The sequence below is a fragment of the Capra hircus genome, chromosome 8, assembly GCF_001704415.2.
Source record: "Capra hircus breed San Clemente chromosome 8, ASM170441v1, whole genome shotgun sequence".
NCBI lineage: Eukaryota > Metazoa > Chordata > Mammalia > Artiodactyla > Bovidae > Capra > Capra hircus.
In genome coordinates, this window is record NC_030815.1 from 5,814,787 (window position 1) to 5,822,988 (window position 8,202).

Consider the following 8,202-nt stretch of genomic DNA (forward strand, 5'->3'; position numbering starts at 1 on the left):
TGATCCGTCACTTGAATGGTCTCCCTAGGCCTTCAAATATGCAAGAATGAAAATGAGATGAGAATTAACGCGTTTATAGCCTCTCCTTATATTTCTATTTCTGGCAAATCCTTTCAGATACTGAGAGTGATATAATTCTACAGTAACGAAATCCCTTTGGAAACCTCTATTTCCCCACCCCAAAGTTTTCAGGTAACAGGACTGCCTTTGGAGTAACTCCCTGCACCCTTCCCTGACCTAGCCCGTGGGTGCATCTGGAAGAACCACTGGCTCTTTTGGACCAAACCTTAGCTGGGGTGAGAGGTACAACCTATGAGGCCTCTAAAATCCCAACTACTTCACAGAACTCAATTAACTACTAGAGAATTAATATTTTTTGAGGGTGTTAGCACCATGTCCCTCCTGGGTTCCTGCAGCGTCATCATCATTTTGGGGCCCTGGCTGGGGAGCCGCCTCTATCTGCATCATGGTTGACCTGCAGTCAGAGGGACTAAAGACCAAGGGCAGTCAGTTCCACTCCCACTTCACTGGCAAGAGCCAGTTCACAGGGTCACACCAGAGCATGGCACAGTGGGGAGGTCTCCCCCTGCAGGGAGGGGCACTGTGCCCAAGAGCAGTGGGACGGTAGCAGAGCAACCAAGTCCTTCTGGAAAAAATTAGTAAGTGACAGATTCAGTCTTGCCTGTGCTCAGGAAGAATTGCTGAGCCAGAGAATCAGCTCCAGAATACTATCTGCAGGTTCAGGGTGTTAGGGTGGGGCTTAGGCAGCAAGGTGGACAGAGGAAGCGGCCCCACTGTGGCTGGGATCCTCATCGTCCATCTAGCAACCAGTTCATACTGAGCCAGGCCAACTTGCTCAAGTAACTAGTTGTTTAGCCTCAGGCTGGAAATCGAAAATACAGTCTCTTAAGTAGCGTAGACATGGAAGGGCTGGAGGAACAGCCACCATGAGAGCCCCCACACCCTCTAGGCTGGGGAACAAGCAGTCGGCAATGGGATGGGGCCACTGCCCAAACGCCCACCTTCCAGAGCCCTCTTAGACACCCCCACAGCTGAGGAAAGACAAGTATCTTCCTCTTGTCTGCCTTTCAAATGCGATGTGACTGCACTTCATTATCAGAACCTGCCCTGCATCCTGCCTCTTGCTGCAGATGTCCTGGGAATTCTAGTCTATGTACCCTGGGTCCCCAGCACAAGGAGTACCACAGGCATGGGCAGGGCTCTCCTCCAGGGACAGTCATCCACATCCTTAGTGGCCTACCAAGAGGAAGATACCTGGAACCCTCTGGAGTCCCCTCAAGATGGAGAGTCCCCAGATACACCACTCAGAGCCAGTGTTACTGAGTCACTCTCCTCCAGATCTGATCCCCTCAGCAGCCTTGAGTGTTAGGGGACTGGCTTGGGGTTGGGGGAGCAGGGTTCATGGAAGTAAGGTGGTATTAAGGACAAGATCTCAGGAGGGCTTTCATCTTGCCCTGCCAGTCACCTTCTCCCCCAAACCCCTTCCCAAGAGTCTACAGACTACTGGTTCTCAGGGTCTGGTCCTGGGCTAGCAGCATCAGCTTCACTTGGCAACTTGTTAGAAATGCACCCCAGGCCGGTGCATCAAAGCGGGAGTGGAGCAGAGTAATCTGCAGCCTAAAAATGCCCTCCAGCTGCTTCTGCTGCACCCTGAAGTTTCAGAACCCCTGCAGTTGGAAACTAGGCATTTCTGGAGCAATAGAAAGTGGAAACAAGGCCCACTAGATTACTAGTGGTGAACACAGCATATACTTCAGCAGAGGTCCCGGTCAGGCTCAGATAGAGCCTGGGCTAGGTCCATTACCCCAAAGTCTAAGCCTATGTCCCCTTTCCCTCTGGCTGACCACATGAGATAGGGTTAAAGCCATAATCAGCATGAATGCAGAGAAGACAGAGAAGGAAGGCCACATCCAATCTGTGTCTGGCTCAGATAACCTATCCAAGTATCTGGAGTGGAAAAAGAGAACCTTGGTTGATATGCCTGGTGTCATACAGGGCAGGCTCCTAACCAGGAAACAGGAGATTGACTCTTAACACACAAGACCTGCCCTCTAGTACATACAGTTTAATCAGGGTCCTGAAGCATCTGTTCCTCTTAGACACTGGGGCAGAGAGGAAGATCAGGGACAAAAGCATTCCTCATGCCCAGGGTCGGTTCCTGAGCTTGGGAATTGGTTTAAGACTATTCTTTCTACCTTCCCCTGCTAAGATAAGCTAAGATGAAGACTTCCCTTTCCAATGTCTGGCTCCCGCCGCCCTCCCCTCCACACCCAGACTGAATAAGCAGGCTTCTGCTATATGCCCATCTTCCCATTGCCACCTTCCCCTTGAGGCCTGGGGCTCCATCTCACTCTTCCATGCCAATCTTTTTCCTGGGGCCTGAGATCTGACATGATCTCTTATCATGTATTACTTTTATAAACAGGAAAAAACCCACAGGGCTGAGATTTGAAAAACGGAATCCTCATCTCCCGATCTCATTTTCTCTGAGGATCATGCTCAGTGCCAGGTCTGCAAGAGGGCACATACCCTCCAGCTCACCGCAGGGCAGCAGGAGCCCCAGCCTTGCACCCCAAACTCCAGGAGCATAACACTGATGGGGCCCTTGTTGGATTTCTCTACCACTATCACTCTCACTTTTTAATGTAATCCATGACAAGAAGTATATTTTGCATTGTGACTCAGTATACATGTATATACACACATGGGGAAAACTTCTTTTCTATGCCACTTTAAAACTGCTAATCAAATTGCACATTACTAATTTCACGAGTTACTAATGGATAGCAACCTGCAGTATGAAAAACACTGTTCTGAAGTCCACACTGTAACAAACATACCAGCAGCATCACAGAAAAGGCAGCATTAGTAGCGCACTATCATCATGACCCACATTGCTGAGAGCTCCATGTGTTTGCATATGTGTTACTGTCATTTCTATTAAAGCTCTAAAATTGCTACAGGCCATAATACCAACTCTGTGTTCCTAGCTTTCCAATAAATACCAGAAAATTACTTTTATTGGATTCATCTTAACTTAAAATTTGGTGATGATTTGAAACGTGTAGATGGCTAAATTCTCATTAGCAGATAAGTGGTTATTTTCTAAGTTTCAACCAATATTTCTGTTCAATGAAGTTTGGTTTAAATCAAGTAAATCTATAATAATCACATAATGGAGTTTCTCTCTTCTCCCTGTTAAATGACAGTAGTTCAAAGCCTGGAAACACTTCAAGGATAAAGAATGGGGTTCGAAAGTTGAAACGTGTGCCTTCCCTAATAGAGTCAGACCCTCAGCTGTCGTGTGAGGGAAGCTCAAAGCCCTCTTTTCACAGCTGGGTTGGGTCTGCCTCTTTAGGACCTGCCTTCAGGGCTCTGTCACTCAGCACAGTTATGCCTGGCTCAGGACACCAGGCCTCCGACCCTGCCCGCGCCTGCGCGCGTCATCTGCAGCACAGACAGGCGGACACAGGATGCTGCGAGACTGGAACAGGCCTGCCCCACTCCTCGCCCTCCTTCCCCAAATCAAAACCCACTGAAAACACCGTGAAAAGCCAGAAACCTCATGGCTTTAATTACTTCCATTCCCCAAGCTGCATGTGGCACACAGGACACCTCGTATCCCTCCAGGGGTGCGCAGGGGAGGGAGCGCCAGCCCAGCCTGCCTGCCTTCCAACTCCGCGCCCTCCACTCCGGCAGGGATTGTGGGCTGGCGCCACCTGGCTTTTCAGAGCAGAACGGGAGGCAGGAGGTCGAGGAGGTGGGCGAGGGGCTGCGGGCACCAAGGAGGCAAGCCGCCCCGGAGCGCCTCCCACTTCAAAGCCCCGGGGCAACCGGGCAGCTGGCAACCCGCGCTGCGGAAGGAGAGGCAGTTACCCTCCCGGGAAACGAAAGACCAAGAATTTCCCCCGCTACTGACGTTAGAAGAGCAGATTCCACAATCAGGGCAGGCCCGAAGCGCAGAGATAATGGTGGCAACTCAGAGCATTATAAACAAGCACCGGTCGATTTACGCCTTCATGGGTTCTGGCGGATTTTACCGATCACCTATTCTGCACAAACTTCCTCCATCGACCTCCGGGAACGGAAAGACGACAGGCTCTGCTACCCACCCAGCTGAGCACTGGAACAGGGAAGGGACCCCTTGGCACGCAAACTGGGAAAACCACGCGTTCAGTAACTGATGTGAAAATAAGACAAAAGCCCGGCTGGGAAGTGCTTTCAACATAAAGGCTTTAGTAGAGAAAGCAGTAACAGCCGTAATAAAAGCTGTAGTGGATTCTAATACCTGTTCAGTGCCCTATAAATTTGCACTGTTTGCATTTGTGTGTATGGATGTGATGAATTCATAGGACTGCTAGCTGGACAGCACTGCTATTAAAACTGGACTACTTATCAAAATTATCTACCCACCTACTTCAGCAGGTCTGTTCAGGGGGGATCAAGAGCAGTGAAGGTTTTGGAAGCTGTTTTTCCAAGTAAGCATGCAGGTGCACCAACAGACACATGGATGCATATAAATGCACACATTACGTGCACGTATGGAAATACGGGTTTGCATTTATTATAACGACTCAGGTACCGTGCTATACACTTTATAGCAGACTTTTACATTCACTTTTCATTAATCCTCACAACATTAGGGGGCATCATTTGTCCCCATTTTACAGGTGAAAAACCTGCAGCTTCGAAAAAATGTTGTGTTGGTGTCTATCACATATTTACTGAAAGTGAGAATGGCTTTGAATCAGAATAAAAGCAGCTATAAAACCAAATATATTTATTCTAGTTCCGGGCCATTCTCATATTCAGCAAATATGTGATGGACACCTTCTATACACCAGTAAAGCACTGTGGCCATCAAGATTAAAGACTTGTTCTACTGCCCTTGGGAACTCACTTGGTGGAAGAGAGAGAAATTACAATCCTGTAGAATATAAACTCCGTACTCAGCCTGAGGCTTAGTGAAGACTTCCTAAAAGAGAAGACACCCAGGCTGAATCCTGAAGAACCAACAGAATGACATCCTTCTACCTTGTGGGGGAGGAGGGAGGGGTGCACAGGGGAGGGAGACAGCACATGCGGAGACACAAAGGCAGAAAACCACTGGTGTCCATTGCTGGTCAGCAGAGCCAGGCTTCCGCGTGTGAGAAGGGAAAGTGACGAGAAAACAGATGTTATGTAAGGAGCGTCACATGCTCACGTTTACATTTTCCTGAAAGTTTGTGGGAAGTGAACGAAAGACTTACAGTCGGGAAATGATATGATCACATTACATTATATAATGACGACTCTGGCTGCTTCAAGGTCAAACTGAAGTGCACACTGGTGAGGGAGAAATGACGGAATGATGCGGGCATGGTCAGTACCTGTCATTACTAAGGCAGGAGGCGGGGGCAGGTGAAGAAAGCGGATTTGAAAGATAATAGGAGGAACTGGCGATGGTTGCCAGGTTACTGGCCTAGCCCCTGACTGTTGTCAGTGCCATTCACAGAGACTAGACCAGACGATGAGTTGCAACAGGGACTACAACTATATTCCATTTTGAGAATGGTGAATTTTAAAAATCTAAGTACATCCACTTAGGATATGGCAATACCCTCCTGTACGGGGTTGGATATTCAGGTCTAGTGCTCCTAGAAAAGGCTTGAATTGTAGAAAAATCTGCCATCAACATCATCTGTGACCACAGAATGGCTAAAAATAGTACCAGTGATGATAATAACTGCTAACATGCATCTAGTACTTACTATTAGATTTTCTCATTTAGTTCTTATAACAACCTCAGGGATACTCCTGAGATTAGATTAGATTAGACTGACTACTGCCCAGGGAGAGATTTTCATATCAGCAGAGAAAAAGTTCTAGAACAGGACCCTGAGGATGAGGTTTACCAGGAGGGGCTGGAGAGCTCTAGCTAGAGTTGCAATGAATGCCTTACATAATCAGCCAGACTCAAACATGGAAGGTGAGTATCTTTGCTCCAGGACAAGAGCCAGTAGTTGTTGTCTGGGCTGGCAGTCCATCCCCACAGATGTAAGGTCTTTGCTGAGGGACACCGCACAGCCCTAGTGCTCTGTGGGGTTCTTTTAGCCTCCAAGCTGTCAAGGTCTCCCAGCCTGCGGGTGACAGAGGCAGAGACAGCTTCAGTGCAGAGAAACTGCTTGTTGCACTACATACCCCTGGATTCCAGCCAGGCTCATCAAGGTCAGTCGAAACAGGAGAAAGTGCCCAGACTTAATTTCCAACATGGCAGACAGCTCCCCACATCATATCTCACATCAAGAAGGTGCTTCCCTAAAGCAAGCAAGAGCAGCTTTACCATCTCATCATTAATAGTGAATAACTCCTTTGTTAGCTCTTCCACTTGCCCCTACTGTTGATAATCTGGGCGTCTGTTGTGTGAGGGAGAAGGATCACTTCTTAACATTGACTTTACTTTATAAATTTGTTAATTTTTATGTTGCTTCTTTATTTGATCATGGATTTCTAAGTCTCTTACACTGAGTTCAACACTCTAAAACAACTGAGACTTGTCACTGTATCCTCATTAGAGGAACTATAACCTTGTCCCAAAGGTCCTTGTGGGCTCAAAATTCACACAACAGAGTTGGTATCTTTAAAAGAACACAGCACAAGTGACAAGGTGCTGACTTTGAGTTTTGCTTTAATTTTGAACTCCTGAACCCAAGACTGTTATATTCTGGTTCAGGTATTGCTGTTCTGAATAAGAAAATGGGGTGAGGGGTGCAGATGGTTGGCTCCTAGAGACCTGTCTCTGTAAAAATTTTCACAGAGGAATGTGGCACAGAGCAAGAAGCAATCCTGGGCTCTCCAGCTGTGCAACCTGGAGAAATCAACTCTCTGGGCTCCTATGCTCATCTGCAAGAAGAGGGCAGAAGCAACACTAAAGCACTTTGCAAGTTTAACACTCATTGCATACTTAATACAAGAATAAGCAGGGTGCTATAGTTGGTTCCAGAGAAGGCAATGGCACCCCAGTCCAGTACTCTTGCCTGGAAAATCCCATGGACGGAGGAGCCTGGTGGGCTGCAGTCCATGGTCACTGAGAGTTGGACATGACTGAGCAACTTCACTTTCACTTTTCACTTTCATGCATTGGAGAAGGAAATGGCAACCTACTCCAGTGTTTTGCCTGGAGAATCCCAGGGACGGGGAGCCTGGTGGGCTGCTGTCTCTGGGGTCGCACAGAGTCGGACACGACTGAAGCGACTTAGCAGCAGCAGCAGCAGCAGCATAGCTGGTTCTGCTGCTTCTCCATCTGCTATGAGTAAGGGACTCACTGTATGTTGATATACACAATAGCATCAGACAACATAAAAACAAATGACTTATGAATCAACAGATTACCAAGATTAAAAATGAAATATGCATTGTTGTACAGCAGAAACACAACATTGTAAAGAAATTACACTGGTTAAAAAAATTTTTAATGAATGACATATATACATGCATATGTATATACACAAATATATAGCACACACATATAAGTAAATAAAGATTAAAATATGTGTATATATAAAAATTAAAAGTATGTGCAAATAGCTCCAGAGAAACTGACTGGTCCAGACATGCAGCAGGTTGATGGCAAAGCCAGGTGGAAAGTCCAGATTTTCTAACTGCTTGTCAGATACTTTGCCCACTGGTCCAGGTGGGGGCAAATTATAAGTCACTAGGTACTGGAAGATTCAGTGAGATTCATGTTTAATGCTCCATGTGTGGCATGTTTCCTTCCCCACCATCATCAATAATACATTAGAAAAAGCTGCACGTGCTGGTGACAGCATGGATCTGCTTTTAAAAGGGAGCCCCCCAAAATTTACCCCTGCCTTTAATACCAACTCTACATGTAAATTTGCTGAGGAATAACCTGAGAACATTTTTCAGAGGTGATCACAGGAATCCATTTAATGAGAAGTAGTGAAGAGAGAAGAAATTACCCAGCTTGTCCTTCAACTGAGAGGCATTTAGCTCAAAGAGAGCATGTTCCCCAGTTCCACCCTAGTATGTGCCCTGGGCAAGTAGCTATCTTGTTAGGTCTCAGTTCATTTTCAGGGAAATTCAGAAGCCGAAACTAGATCATTTTAATGACCCCTTACATGCTGAGATTTTATCTTGAGAAATTCCTGAAGCAAACTGCCTGAACTTTGGGCCAACTGT